This window comes from Buteo buteo, chromosome 4, assembly GCF_964188355.1.
Source record: "Buteo buteo chromosome 4, bButBut1.hap1.1, whole genome shotgun sequence".
Lineage (NCBI taxonomy): Eukaryota > Metazoa > Chordata > Aves > Accipitriformes > Accipitridae > Buteo > Buteo buteo.
In genome coordinates, this window is record NC_134174.1 from 56,702,471 (window position 1) to 56,717,856 (window position 15,386).

Sequence of the window (15,386 nt, forward strand, 5' to 3'; positions counted from 1 at the left end):
TATGAGAGAGAATGGCAAGAGAGGAGCAATGATACAGAAACACTCTGTTATCTGTGAAACTTTCCTACATATTGCTGTGTGACTTGTGTTTTTACTGTGTTGGAGAACAGAGCACTGACAGTGAGTGGTATCAGTAGCTGAGCTGCTACTGGTGGATATGCCCAGGAAATTATCATAGCCAGGAGTTGCAGAGGTTTGCAGATATTCCTCAGCACTTCAGCTGTCAGCAGTTCTGTCATTTTATAATCCCACCTCCTTTATTAATCTCTGCTGCAAGTGATTGGTTTTTTTTTTTTTCCTCTTCTTGCATACATGTGAGTGCTCTCTAGTAATGCTCCATCATGCCTGCCCCATCATCCAGTGCTGTACAACACTGGAGATGACATTTGCAAAGTGTCAGCAACCCAGCAGCTTGGAAAGGCCAGTCTGCTCTGTTGAGAGTGGATCTCAGTGCCTAAACACTATTGTTATAGCTGGTCCAGGAAGCCTGGCCTCAGAAGGGTTTCTTGAGCACTGGTGAAGGATAAGCCCAAAGAGACGAATGGATCTGTAGAGTAATTGTAAAAGGTGGAAGCTGAAGCAAAGAGAAACGAACATTGTTTTGAATAATGTGGGTCAATAGAGGGCAGTTTCTAAATGGCAATTATTTTTTTTTTTCATCTGTATCCTACGATAGTCAAACCAGAAAGTTGAATGAAGTGTTTCAGTTGGGGGGGAGAAGATACATTTTTATCAAAATGCAAATGTTTTGTGAAGGCACTTTCGGTTTTGAAAACAGCTTCCATTTCTGAAAAGTATTTAGAAAATAAATCCATTTAAAAAGTGAGCGGAGTATGAAGCAATTAGGAAATATTTTAGCTTGCTTTTGCTTCTCAAAAGCAAAAAATTTTAATAGGGTATGAAAACTTAATGGAAAATATTGCTGTAGTGAAATTGAATATGAATTTCATTAATATTTTTTTTCTTCTTCCCCTCCTTCCTTGCCTCCCCCTGAACTAAAGGAGTTTGAAAGCTTTGGCTTGTAGTACTGGCAAAAGCCTTCCAGCTGCCATTCCAGTACAGGATTTCAGGGACTTTGTTCCCTAAAGCTTTTGAACTCACGAGAATGAAGCTTGCTGTTTCTCTTGTTCATCTTTATGCAGACCAGTTCTTCTGCAGTTTTGTTCATACAGCTAGGATTTGTTCTGGAGCCTGGAATTTTGTGTAGTTTGGAGAAGGAGTAGAAGAGGTGGTGCAGTTTAGCTGAGATAGAATCATAGAATGGTTTGGGTTGGGAGGAAACTTAAAGATCATCTAGTTCCAACCCACCTGCCATGGGCAGGGACACCTTCCGCTAGACCAGGTTGCTCAAAGCCCCATCCAACCTGGCCTTGAACACTTCCACAAATGGGGCATCCGCAACCTCTCTGGGCAACCTGTTCCAGTGCCTCACCACCCTCATAGTGAAGAATAAACTAATGCCTCCCAGCTTTGAGTTCTAGTTGGCTTCCTTAATTTCATGGGTGGTTTTGTTCTAGCAACAATGGGAAAAAAATAGAATATCATGTCTGCTGGCACCAGAGCTTGGTAGAAATTGCAGTTCTATCACCAGCATTTTATTCCTACAACCTGTGATTCTCTAGATAGTGAATTATCCTCTGACAGTATGGCAATCATTTGACCTATGCGTTTTATTCTGACTTAGCACCTAAAAAGTAAAATACTTTGCTTATTAATTCTGATATCAACACTGAAGGTGAGAGAAGAAAAATTTCATTTCATAAGTGTTTGATGCAAACAATATTGGGCTCAATTCATCTGGATACTTGGGTGTACTGAAGTCTAGTGAAGTGTTGTGCTAAATCCCAGCTGCCATTCTCCCTGGTGACAAGCAGCAGGAGGAATGGGTGCCGAGTAACAGCTGCAGTGCACGGTACAAGAAGGTGTACAGCAACTTAGTCAGACTGATGGTAGCTCTAGCTATAAAGTGTGAGAATGAAGGGCTGAACTCATCCTATCCAAAGCTGCTGGACTGAGTTGCTTCTGCTTTTTTTTCTTTGAATGATCTGATGGGACTTATTTAAAGGTGGAACAGGAGATAAGGAGCTGTAGGAGGAAGCACTCAAAGCTGTGCTCTAACAGATCACAGAAAGACCCTTGGACTTAGGCTTACCCCAGACCTGCAGGCGGTGGAGGGCGGGTGAGCTGGCTCCTGCTGTCCTGCCTTGGTGTCCTGCCTTCCTGCCACCCCCTTTGGAGTTCTCATAGATAATCTCGGAGGGACCTGCTTTCTGCCCTTTCACTGCACTGCTGGGTGGTAGGTGGAGAGGGATGGTGTGCTCACTTCATCACTCATGGTCTACAGCTTTTACTGTCTTTGCATACAAGCCAAGGCGGGTCGCTGGCAGATCTGTGGATGGGGGAACTTGTCCAGCACCTGAAAAGTGTCTGTGTGTCAAGCAGCACAAAGAACGCTTTTAGTGGGAACTGCTGAGTTTTAGGACTTTTATAAGCTGAGCATTTATAGGTGCAGATACACTTTAATGCCTTGCTGTTGAGAGCTGTTATCACAGGAAGGTGGTAGGAGAGCTGGACTCTAAGTTTAGGACAACCTGACCTGTCCTGAGAAGAGGTGCCACTTGCACACACTGCTGGTACAAGAAACTGGTTCTTCCAGTAGAAGAAACCTGTTTTGTGTCTAATCCTCCTAGTTCATTCAGTTTGGGTCTGTGTATAAAGGGCCAAGTAGTACTGCTGGTGGTACTGAGAGCTTTTCCACTTGCTGATTTCTAGCTATGTTTTCTTATCACTGAAGGTAAGCGCTCCAAGAAAACCCTGTGAACTTTTTCCGTGGCTGATGAGCTATACTGGAGACTCCTCATCCCCTCTTTCCATCCCTTTTTGTATGCATCTAAATATGTTTCCAAGGGCAGGATGTATTTGTCATTGTTATTAAGCAATGGAAATAAATCTTAATTCAGACTCATACTCTGATGTCTTCTAAGAGAAGTTTCAGCATCCATTTTCTTTGCATAATTGGAAGTGCTCTGCATTATTACTGACTTGCAGCAGTGTCTGGCCTATGAATGCATGGCAGTTTCTGCGTGGATACTAGCAGGTTGTGTGTGGTGAAGATGGGAGAGGGGAGGAGGTTGTGCAGTGTGGGAGTATGGTTGTTTTAATGACAGTGAGCAAACAAGATCAGGAGGGCTTTATTAAGGTGAGAGCAATCTCATGCTGCCATTTTTTTGTAGTCAGTCATGACAGCTGGTTTGACTGCAGTGTTCTCTTCTCCTCTCCACCTTTCCAAACTTTGTGGCTGCAGTCTGTTGCTCTGAGCATTTTTCTGTCTTTATGGTTGCACAGCCCTTTGGGCACCTCACAGTGGGCTTTCAACCCTTCCCATATACCAGTGAGGTCAGGAATGGATATCTCCGTTTTGCTAGGAACCAAGTCATATTTAGTGACTTGTTTGGGGTCAGACCACGAGTTTGGGCTGGAACTGAAAACTGGTCTCTCTTTTTGAGAGGGCTGTGAGACATTCATTATTGTCCTCATTTTCATGTCCTAATGTGCTTGAAAATAACTGCTAGTGTCTCTGTTACCCCAGTAGCAGTAAAAATATCATAGCCTGGCTTCTGCCTTGTGCTTTCTCTCTCTCTACAGGTGTCCAAACCCAGCTGTTATGTGTCATGATCACTGTGTTACAGATGAGGAGACTGTGACAGAAAGATTAAGTGTCTTACTGGTATACTCACAGATCAGTGAAAAATCAGAAACGGGGCAAACTGCCAGATTTCCTGATCTGAAAACTGTAGAAAGGAGCATTTGGGGAGTTGATCTGTTGAGGTATGCTCAATTTCCTCCAAACTCTCCCAGATAAACATCTCTAGCATTCTCTTAGATTCTTCTAAGGGTGTGTGTTTTGCTCCAGGATAAATCATGTCAGTACTTCACCAGCTCTGTGCATGGTGACATTTTCACAATGTCTGACTTAAGGGGTTTGGCACTGACCATTTTACCTTGGTTACTGCTTTAATCTTGTGGAGACAATGGGAGAGCATCCTTGGGCTTGTCCTCTTAGCTATGTTGCCACCTGTCCTCTGCTCTTCCTGCAGCTGGAAGCAGATTTTTCCCAGTAGCATATGTTGTCACTAATTGACTGATACCATGACAGCATAGTGTCCCCCTTATAGAGGAAAACCAGCTGATAAGGCATGACATCTATCTAGTGTAGTCAGAGCTGACTGAATCTCATATTTGTGCCCATGAAGTAGGCTGCACTTGTGTTTATCAGCAATAGTTTTTGGCTCCCTTGCTGCAGTGTGCAAGCACTCCACAAAACTAGCAATCCTTAGGGGTTTTGCAAGGCAAGACAGGTCTTTCACAGTTTACCAATGACTTGGGCAATAAAATGAAGAAAACTGTGCCAGGCTGTATCTCTTCTCCAGGTGCGTGGGAGAGGGTTATGTACAGTCCTGGCTGAACTGCTGTGGAGCTCAAGGCTGGCAATGGGTGAGAACAGAGGATCTTGAGTGAGGGGCATTGACCAAGCTGTGTAGGGAGCCGACCCAGAGAACAGCAGAAAGCAACAGACAGCTTCAGGAGGGAGTGGATGCTTCTTCCCTTGTGCCTGTCTTTTTGGCTACTGCTATTAATTTTCCCATGTACTAAATGATTTACTCAACTACCTTTTTTTTTTAAGAACCAATTAATTGCTTAATTTCCCTTTGCTTGAGTCTTCTGTTGCATTGGGGCACAGCAGGAAGGCTGTGTGTGGAGGAAATGCCAGCTCTATTGGCTATTCCTAGGGGATTAAGGACCCAAACAGCAGCTAATCAGTGTTTTAGCTGTAGTTTTCAATATTCTCTCAGTGTTAATGTTGATAATAGATAGCTGGCCCAATTAAAACAAAAATTATCAAAGCGTGTTTGAAGTGCCCTTAGGTAATTCTGCATGTGTTTGTTGGAGAGCAGCTAGGAAAACAAAATTTGACCTTCTGCAGAACAAAATCGTGTTACAGAGAAGGATGGAGTCAGTGGGAGAGTAGGAAGTAAAAGTTGATGTTAATAAGTTGTGGCAGAGATTTGCCTGTACTGGATCATTTTACCTGTTAAATGCAGTATCCTGCTTATAGCACCAAGCAATAAATGGGTGTTATGTTTGAGTCATATAATCCTCTATGCTAGTTCTTCAGTGATATCTAGAGGCAAAGTAGTAGGTATCTTTCTGACCCTGAAGGCAGTTAATTCGCATTCTGAAGCATGAAATTTGATTACTGTTATCTTAGCTGCTGCAATTATTGACAGCAAAATTAACCAGCTCTTTTTAAAGCCTAGACTTGTTCTGAATACACTGGCCATTTAATGGGGTCACCTTTCACTGATGTGTGAGGCAGTGGCATCAGAAGTGGGTAGCAGGTTGGATTTCTGCTCAGATCTTCACTCAGACATGATTTCCCAAACACTGCATTTGTGTGTACGCTTGCTGCGGTCATGTGAGCAAAAGTGGCTGATTGCATACGACAGAAAACCATCAGGCACCAAGTCAGCATTTGCTCACGCGCTTGGTGTGCTGTGTGTTGTTGTGAGAACGTCATGCTCCCAGGTGGTAAAGTTGCTTTGTAAAGTCAGGCCCCTCCAATTTAGCATAGAAATACTGGTATCAAAGTTGAGAAGTTCCTGCTTTGATTCTGTTTAAGCTGGGTTCAGGCTAATTATTTTCTAAGAGTGTGCAGACAAAGTGCTAGATTAAAGCAGGAGAAAGTGGTGGCAATTAAGAGAGGGAGACTTCCATTTTTGAAGTCAGCAGTGAGTTTTGATGCTGAAGATATCCTCTTTTGGATCTGATGTCTAGACTGTGGTTTAGTTTGTGTGTCTTGGCTGTGGTCTTAACACACAAATAGACCTAGCTGAAATTCTGTGTATTATGGTGAACCCCGTGCTTACCGTGTCTATCTTGTGGCACTTACGTACCATTAGGTATACTTTTAAACTCCAAAAGACTAAGAGGGCTATCTGTTGTTACTTGGCTGGCCTTAATGTTACATCAGCAGACATGAAATGTGCCATGGTTGTTAGCGGTGGGCTCTTGGTAGCAGTCAGACCTCAACGTGGACAATTGTTTGTACTGTATCAAATCAAAGAAGCAAACTTCAGTTGGATGGCATAGTCATCTTTGCTCTATCAAGCTCTTAGAGTGCCAAGGCTTTGTAAGACTGCATCTTTCCACCTCAAGAGAAAGAGAAACAGGAGACTAAGATATTCCTGACCTTACAAGTTCATGGATAAGTTTGAATATAGTTTCAAATTGTCTAGCAGGCGGGTCAGTTTGGCTTTGCTGAAGCCTGTGAAGTCTGAGGGTTGTGGAGTCTGGGTTGTTGGGGTGCTTTAGGAGTGTAATACTAGCACCAGGTGTTGGAAGGACCTGCTTGTCTGCTCAGGATTGCTATAAATGTTAAGACCTGCTCAGTCTGAGTGCTATTATTTGGAAAGGAACTGCAATGCAAGTGATAAAGAGGAAGGATCAACTTTTTATTGGGTTGCAGGACCAGTTTCATTAAGGGGAGATAAAGAAGATTTTCCTCTAAACCCTGGTTTTGCCAAGACTTCCTCTGTGCCACACAGCAAGACACTAGGCTCAAATCCTCAAGGGGATTTAGGTGCCTCATGCCAGCTTCATTTCAGTGCCTGCCAAGTGCTGGGGTAGGAGTTGGAGCTGCGTGAACCTATCTCAGGCCCCAGGAAAGTTGCTCAGTATAAAGCAGAAGTGGTGTTCAAAGAAGCAGCAGTTATTTGTGAAAACATCTTCATTGGACTTGATGATTCCAGAATAAGCTTGTTCCGGTGGGGTGTTGCCACGCTTCTTTAAGAATGCATTTCTTGCACCAATCAGTTTCCCTTTGCAGACAGCCCAAGGTCACTCTGCAGGTTAATTCTCCACCTGTAAAATAGCTATAATATTGTCCATCATTTTTCTCAGATCATAAGATCTTCTGGCGGCAGAGTTTGGCAATGTTCTTACAAAAGACCCAACTGTCCGTAGGTTTGATACTGTTTGGATCTTGAAGTGCTATTTCTATGTGAGCAATTACTCGCAAAGGTACAGCCCAGAATCTGTCCTCTTGTGCTGAGCTGCTCAGCTCTGATCACACAAGGGGAACCAATTGCTCCAGAACAATTTCCTTCAGCCCCTCTTGCTGTGTTCTGGAGCATCAGTCTGTATGCCTGGCGTAGCCAAATCCAGCACTTGGAAGAAATAAATATAGATACTGTAAGAATCTTTAAACTTAATATCTAAAAGGGAGTTGAAAGACAAAGTTTCTGAAAACCCCTTATAGCTAACTTTCTAGATCTTTTACTCCTTAGCAAAAATGCTGCAGATTGAACTGCCAATACCAGCAAGTATTTTTCCTTGCATTAGCTTCTCTGGGGGGATGGCTTACTGCACTCTGTTAAAGCTGGCACTGGAGACTGAAGAGCAGCTGAGGTTTGCAAGTCTTGGATTCTGAGCTGTCCTCTATCTTCAGAGGCAGCGTTATTGTTTGGGCTACACAACGCTAAAATGCACAGTGAAGATGTAATGCTGCTGGACAACTCTGAGCTGCAGCTGATATATTGGCTGTTAGTAGATGCTTACTGTGCTAGCAGAGTGCTTGAGGCCATATTTGTGGCATTGTGCCAAAAGCCTGCAAGGTGTGCATTATTAATGGACAAAGTTCTTGAGGAAAGGAGTGAATAAATGCCTTTTGCCGGTCTCACTTCTACAGAGAACTGGTAAACATTCAGCACCTACTTGGCAGCTTTCAGAGTTGGATCCTGGATTCAGAGGGGGCTCTGCCTGGAAAACATTCTCCCTGTTAATAAAGAAAAAAGATGATTTGACAAGTCATGGCATACAAATACTCCTTTCACCTCAGTCAGGAGGCCTGGCACAGTCTGTGCTAGTGGCTGGCTCCAGCAAGAGTCAGTAGTATTAGCCACAATGGATGCACCTGGGAAGGTGAAGGGCTTGACGATTTGGAGATGTGTGTTGAAGAGGTACTGAGGGATGTGAGGTGAAACCCAGTTAGTCCAAAACCTGGCAATAGTTATCTTATCCTGTGGGATTCAGGAGATGTGAGTCCAGGTCCTGGCTCAGCTGCTGACTTCCCATGTGACTTCAGGGCAGGTGTTCAAAAGGGACTTGGCATTTACAACTCAGAGTAGCGGGTAGCAATTTCAGTCGTCTCAGGCTCTATCCTGTGGGTTTCTGAATATTTCAGCTCCTCACTGGTAAAACAGGAATGAACATACTTTTCAGGACACCTGGAAAAGTTGAGAACAACTGTATTAATATGAAGGAGGAAGATCATGAAATGTCCAAATCAGTGTTCTCGGACAGATCAGGCATTCCTCTTTCAGTCAGAATAGAAATAACTACAGTGTTTGAAATATTAGATACCATCTTGCCAGAAGACAGATGTGAAACTGCATACACATGTGTAAACAGGTGTAGCTTCAGCAGTTATTTACCTGTACAAGTGGGTCTAGTTTTGAGCTAATAAACTCATTATGTCACTAAAGAAGACAGCACCTGGTTGTCTTTTTTCTGGGCTTTTAATGTTTGTCATATCAGCTGGAATGGATCAGATTTGTGGGACATTATATTAGCATTTGGTGCTTTTCACATTGTCATCTCTTTCATTTTAATGGTTTGCAATCACTTAAGATAACAATAATAAAAGAACCTGAAAACGTTTTCCTTTTTTCAACCCTGCACATTGTTTCACATTTTGCCTACCAGCACCACAGCACTGCCCTTCCATTGACAAACCTGTGCAGAGTCACCTCTACTGAGACATGGTATGAAATACTTTATGTGGGTGGTGAGCAACTTGTGCTGATGACCCTGGGCTGGAGAAGCTTTTTTAGATCAGCCCTTGAAGTGACATATTAGAGCTTTCTAAAAAAAAAAAAAAAAGGGGGGGGGGAATGGGGGGATGACACCCCACGCTCCTGCTCTTTTTTCTTTTTGGTGTAGTATGACCTGTATAATTTATCTGGTGGGTCCACATTTGAGAAAGATATTGTTCACCTTGGTGCTACAGAACTGGTGCCCTAAAGATCTGTTATCCTTGAAGGTTTCCGATATCAGTTTCTTTTGAGGAGTTGGTGACTTAGAGAAGAGCTCCCTCCACAACAACAACAACAAAAGGACAGACATTGTTTTTTCTGTTGTCTTTCCTCTGAGCCCAATGAGGAATTTAGGCTGGGATAATAAATTTAGGTCTGCATTTTGTCTGCTTTGTATAATCCCCTCTCCTTGTGCCTGGTGTGCTGATGGTGTTCAAAGTATTCCTTTGGCTCATCCCAAATGTGATTATTATCACTTTTAATTATTGATGAAGTAATTATTATCATAGAGTAATTTACTTTGACCTTTTTGGAGTCCATCTCTCCAAGGCGGGTGAGTTTGTGTTCCTTCTGTGTTGTGAGGAATAACAACTTACTCTGTCCAGCTGGAGAAAACCAGCTGTCTCTGGGTTGGAAAGCAGTGACTATTATGCACCACCACCACTGAACAGTGATCCATAGGGTCTGGAGAGCCTGGGAAAACTGTGGAGATTAGCTGTTTGCATTTTGGTTAGATTTAGTGAAACTTCCCATTTTGAGGATGGGGACACTAGCCACAGCCAGCTTCATTTGCTATCTTTGACTACAGGCTTTCCAGGGAGTTGGGAACTCAGTTCTCCTCCATGAACTGGAAGGACAAAGGTATCTAAAGACTATGCTGAAGCTCTCTCTGAGGGTGGCTGGCATCCTCTTCTGACAGGATTTATTGTTCCGGTAAATGGGATAAAGCTGACATTGTGGACCAACAAAAGCTTACTGTGGGCTGTGGATGTCCGAGACATTTTTTGCAAGAGGTCATGCAAAGAGAATAGTTTTCAGTGGTGTTCTGTCTCACCTCTGCTGACCTGCTGCCACGTTAAATCAGTAGTGCTGTTCCCTGGGCACCAGACTCTTTGCTTTACTGTGGTCACTGGAAGGCAAAAATGTAAAAAATCATAAGCCCTGTGCTATAATAGTACATGTATTAAAACCATGCTGGAGACCACTTTATAGCCTTCATCACAGCAGAATCAAGGCCCTAATTCTCCCTTGGAGCAGAAGTAAACAACTTCAGACCTCATGAGCATTATATGCCTTTTGGACAGATGAGCTAATTTTTGTTGTGGCAGAGCAATGTGTGACCCAGTTTCAAAGGATGTAAATTTTTCATGTCTCCTGACACTAGCGAATAATGCAGAGTTGAACCACATCTTGGGCTGGCTTTCTGATATTAATAAGCCCTATTTGTTTTTTCCCAAGTGGGAATGGGATGAGAACACATACCTTAATTGTGTCTAGGTGTGAAAGATGCTACCTTATTCTTATAAGGGCATGAAAGAAGTAAACGCCTTCCTGTCTCCTAACTGAAGATACCAAGCAGAATCCATATAGAAAATGTTGTTGGGTTTTGGAAGTCAGTTTTGGACAAGTGAATCCTATGACATTGATCTTCCACAGCAATCTTTCCTCTGGGGCTGGGTGCACAGATGCTGTGCTGGTAGGTTTTACTAGAAGTAGGTAGGTGGATCAAATGGATGTGGCAGGCAGCTGCCCAGCCACTCTGCCTCCTGCTTGTTGTGGAAAAAGGGATCTGGCCCTAGGTAATATCACCTAATTTAGGATGTTGAAGCATGTTGTGGCACGGCACTCTGCGAGGGAAAGCAGTCCCTGCTTATGGCCTTTAGGTTGAGGTTTTGTTCACTGAGACTTTTAAGGAAAAGAAGCTCCTGTTTTGGTATATATTAGCTCCTCTCCTGGTTGCCAGCAGTGAGGGCTGTGAAGTCAGGAGAGAGCATCCTCTGTTCTAGCTGTGTATTTTATCCCCCCTCTTGTAGCAAAGGCAAATCGGGCAGTCTGCTGCCCCAGGCCCTGTTTTTGGGTTGCAGAGAGAAGCATCACTTCCATAGTCACAGTCAGCTTGGACTTGCAATTCTGTTGGTAATGTAGGATTACCAATTGGTTGTTCCTTCAGGCCAGCAAACTTTAGAAGGTTGGCTGGCACAGGTCTCCAGTAGCTACTGTAAGTCTCTTTGGTTTTATTTTGCTGAGTTAACACTGGCTTATATGAGTTGACAGGTGACTGTATATGGGATGCAAGGTTTGCCAGAGCAGCTGTTGTATTTACATGTGTGCATGAAATTCTGGTATTGTCGCTCTTGAGGAGTAAAATACTCCTAACCTGATCTCCTTATGAGTGGGTCTTGCATTTACATAGCTCTCCTTGCACTCGTAGATTTTCCCAGCAAACATTTCATTCTGCTACCTCTTCTCTGGGCACACACGCCCACTCTTGACCTAGACAACAGCATGTGCAGGAACAGCAAGTTCCTTCTATGAAAAGCAAAAATGAATGGTGCAAGAACTGAGTCACCTTATTGTTATGATAGTGAATTATTTAACTCCATGCACATCATTAACATATCATTCATTCCAGCAGAGTTTGACAGATATATTAACCTCATTCAAGCTACTGTTTGCTTGTAGAACAGATAGGGGTTGGTCAGCTTTATCTAGCAGGATGAAAGGTCTCAAACCCAGTAAGATACAAAACATTAAGGAGAATTGGACATTAAGGTGGAACTCAAGCTGAGTTTTCTTACAAGTAGGAGTAGAAGTAATAAAATATACTTTTATTATTTTAATGACCATGTAGTGGCTTGAATCGCAAAGGTCACTCTGAGATATAGAAGAAGAAAGAAAAGAAAAGAGTATGATCAAGGGAACAACTCTTTCGATCTTCTCTGTCATTATCTGTAGCCAAGGTTATATTCTTCTTGTGCCAAATCACTGTAGTACCAGGTAGGTTTGCAATGTGATTTAGCTGTATTACTTTGTATGTACCTATTATTTTGTTTGGGAGACAGTCAAACATATGCTAAAAGATCTGGTTTTCAGGGTGATGGGTGTCCACAGTACCACCTGGCAATAATGGAAGGGCATCTAACAGATCTGGTATGGATTCTTCCATGCATGATGATCCTTCATGCACTCCAGTTCAGGGTGGCGTCCCTCCCTGCTATTGTGCAAAAGGATTAGGAACCAGCAGTCTTTTCAGAGTGGTTGCATCCTGCTTGTGGTGTCATGAATACGTGCAACTAACTGTTGTGTCCTCCAGCTTTAGAACTGCTTAGAGTTCTTTTCTGACCATAGTATCCCAGTGTCTTGTGTTCCTTGACACATAGGATGGAGTTCTACCTCTAGGTCTTTTGCAGAGGTTGAAGTACTAGCAAAAGGAAGGGGGGAAGGCATGTAGCACTGCAGGTAGATCCAGATTCCTTTGGGATATCCAGCAAGACCTGAGATGCATCTTTAAAGTAATCCTTGGCAATGTGGTTGAAGAACAGCTGGGAATTTAACTTTTTTTTTGCCACCCCCCCATGGCCCTTACTGTTTTAATAGCTGGAGCAATTCTGTTTCTGCTTAGGGAGATTGTGCTGCTGTGATTAGAGCAGGTTAGGAATTTTCTGATGAGCTTTGTATTGGATGCTATTTCTAGTGCCTAGTCTATTCATCCTTTTGGGTTTTCAATCTACCTGTCAGCTCCTTATCCATTATTTGAAGCTTTCTATTCTCCAAATGGTGACCTTTTCTAAAAGAAGAGTGTAGGAAGAGAGCTGGCTTTTCTAAAAAGTGAGTTATACAAAGGGGAGTAAAATACCCTAAGGGAGGAGAAAGAAAGGGGAAAAAAAAAAAAAAAATATGTGGAGGGGCAGAAATCCATTTTTGAGCATGGCAGATGGAGAAGTTCAGGAGGCAGTGCTACAAGCTTGGATTAAGTGAGAAACGAGCCCATAACTTGCTTACAGAAGGCAAATACTAAGGTTATTACATTAGCTACACTGGCAACAGAGCTACTCTTCCTATTAATCTGAGGATGCTGATATCGCACTGGCTGGAATTTAGGTAATAGTGTCTGTGGCAGATGCTTCTAAAAGTTCATGCCTGAGTGATACTTTTTGGGGAGAAAGCCTGACAAGAAATGCATTACCTTGGATACAGCATTCACTTAATAGCCAAGGTCCTATACATTCATCACTTGCTACAAAGCTTGTGTTCCTGAATCTGAGTTTGTGCTTGAGCTCTCTCTCTTTCTCATTTTATATGCATTTTTATTCACTTGCCCACATACACGAATATACATCTTCCTAGCCTTTATAGTTATGCAGAAAATGTCAGAATGCGAACTGAAGCATTAGCTGTCTCCCCAGGAGTTCAGGCAGCCAGAATGAATAATTTTCAGAGGTTTGAACAAGCTTGTTCATTAAGTGAGGTGTTAACCCTGGAATTTGCAGATGACCAATTAAGCACCCATAATGACTCACAAGTGATGGTTTTAGCAAAACCACCCAGCTAATTTGTCTAGTCATGAACTCATCCTGTTGGAAGCCCTGTGTAGCACAACATAGAAGTCTTTGGCTACTTCTTTCTAATCTTTATGTGTATCTTCGGTACAGTGAAAACAGAACATTTGGGGAAAAATAAAGCCCATGCAGAACACCGTGAATGCAAATAGTGATGATCATTCGTGGTCTTAATTTACCTAGTTAGATGAGATTTGAATTAATTGGATAATATGTAAGAGAGTCCAGGGCTTTTGTCACAGTGTTAGTCTACCTTGCTCTAGGATGTGAAATAATGTATTGGATGGAAACCTCTGCTCTGAATTGTTCATCTGTTGATAGGCTTGCCTTGTTTACACGTGTGTGGTCGTTGGAGGGTGAACAAGCCTTGCCACAGTCCCTGTCCCCCAGCTCTGTTATAATTAACACTGGACCAGACCTACCTATGGCAACAATAAATGTCTAACTCAGGCCTGGCTGCGCCAGAAAGGTTTGCTGACTTGTAGTCTGTTGATTGAAGGTTATGTGCCTTCACATACAAAGCGAAGTGTTAGGTGGGTGAGTACCACCTCACATAGAGATGGTAAGTTCTCACCTGCTGTACGACAGCCCCGTGGTATCATCCAAGGCCAGTCAGAGATGGCCTGCTGGTACCACCCAAGGCCCACGTTAGGGTAAGGCCTGGCAAATTACTGTTTTGAGGGACTGGAAAGTATAACTTAATACTGAGAATGGAAGAGGAAGACTATCCTGCTTTCTGCTTCCTCCCAGCAAGATTATTTTAACTGCCAGGAAGAAAGTATGGCTCTGAGTCTGTAACGAAATTGAAAGGGAGGCCTAAGCTAGGAGGTAGGAAGAGTTTGCTACAGATCATGTCAGTCAGGGAGGACAGAAACAATTATGAACTTAGTGGCTGTGAGTCGAATTTGCTGACAATCCCCTCCTTATTCTAGGCATGTTTTTAAACTACTGACCCAAGATGTCAGGTATCTTGGACACAGCTGAACATTTTATTTAGGGAGGTAACTCTCTAAATGTATTATGATGGAGTGTGTTTATCTTTTTGTACAGGGATGGAGAGGATTTACTCTGGTGGAGTGCTATAAGTAGCTATTTGAAAGAGGAGTTTTATTCTTCCTTTCTGTGTTTGGAGGCAAAAGGGAACAGGACATTTAAATGAAGATTTACACACCCATTATCCAACAGCTAGTAGTCCATTATGTCAAAACAGCTGGGAAAAAGCAGTCCAGGAGAAAATGCTGAATCCAGGCTTAATGTCAAAGCTCTGAGGTTGCTAACTGCTCCCTGGAGGTTTTCAGTCTGGAGACGGGGGGAATGAATGGGATCTGTAACTTTCTGGACCATTGGCCTTCCTCAGTTTCATGATTGGATGAATTGAGTGTTGGCTAAATCCTAAATGTGTTGCAAAGGTGCCTTTATTCATGTTCCTAACAGATTGTATAGGATTGCTTGATTGTAGGTATTCTTGTATTTTTGTCTCTTCCCTCACCTGTCCTGGAGCAGATACCTCTGCTATCAAAGGAATTGGGAAGCCAGTTCTTAAAATGTTTGCTTTGTTTTCTGAGCAGAGATAAACAGTAAAGAGAGTCATAAGCCTGGAAAGATCCAGTTTATCTCTTCTCTTGCAAACACCTCCAGATGAGTAAGGGTGGCCAAAGATAATGCCACCTTGCATTCCTGGCCCCTTGCAGTCAGAATTTTGTCCTGGTTGTCAGTGGGACAGGATGACACCACGTGGCGGTGTGAAGGGTTGAGGAGTTTGTGTTTTTTTTTGTTTTTGCCTACCCAGTGTAGGCAACTAAGCAGTACTTGTCCTTTAATTGCCACTAGAAATTTGACTAGCGAAGCTGATATGCTAAATATATCACAGGCCAGATTCAGCATGGTCAAGGAGGACCCATTGCTGCTGAAATTAATTAATTACCATCAAGGTAAAATTAAATTCTTTGGAAGG

At 42.9% G+C, this 15,386-nt stretch overlaps 1 protein-coding gene across 1 annotated transcript in view; it reads left to right on the plus strand.

Annotated features, from left to right (window-relative positions):
• SORCS3 (sortilin related VPS10 domain containing receptor 3) overlaps positions 1–15,386 on the plus strand; it is a 310,251-nt gene that overhangs the window by 58,233 nt on the left and 236,632 nt on the right. The window lies entirely within an intron of this gene.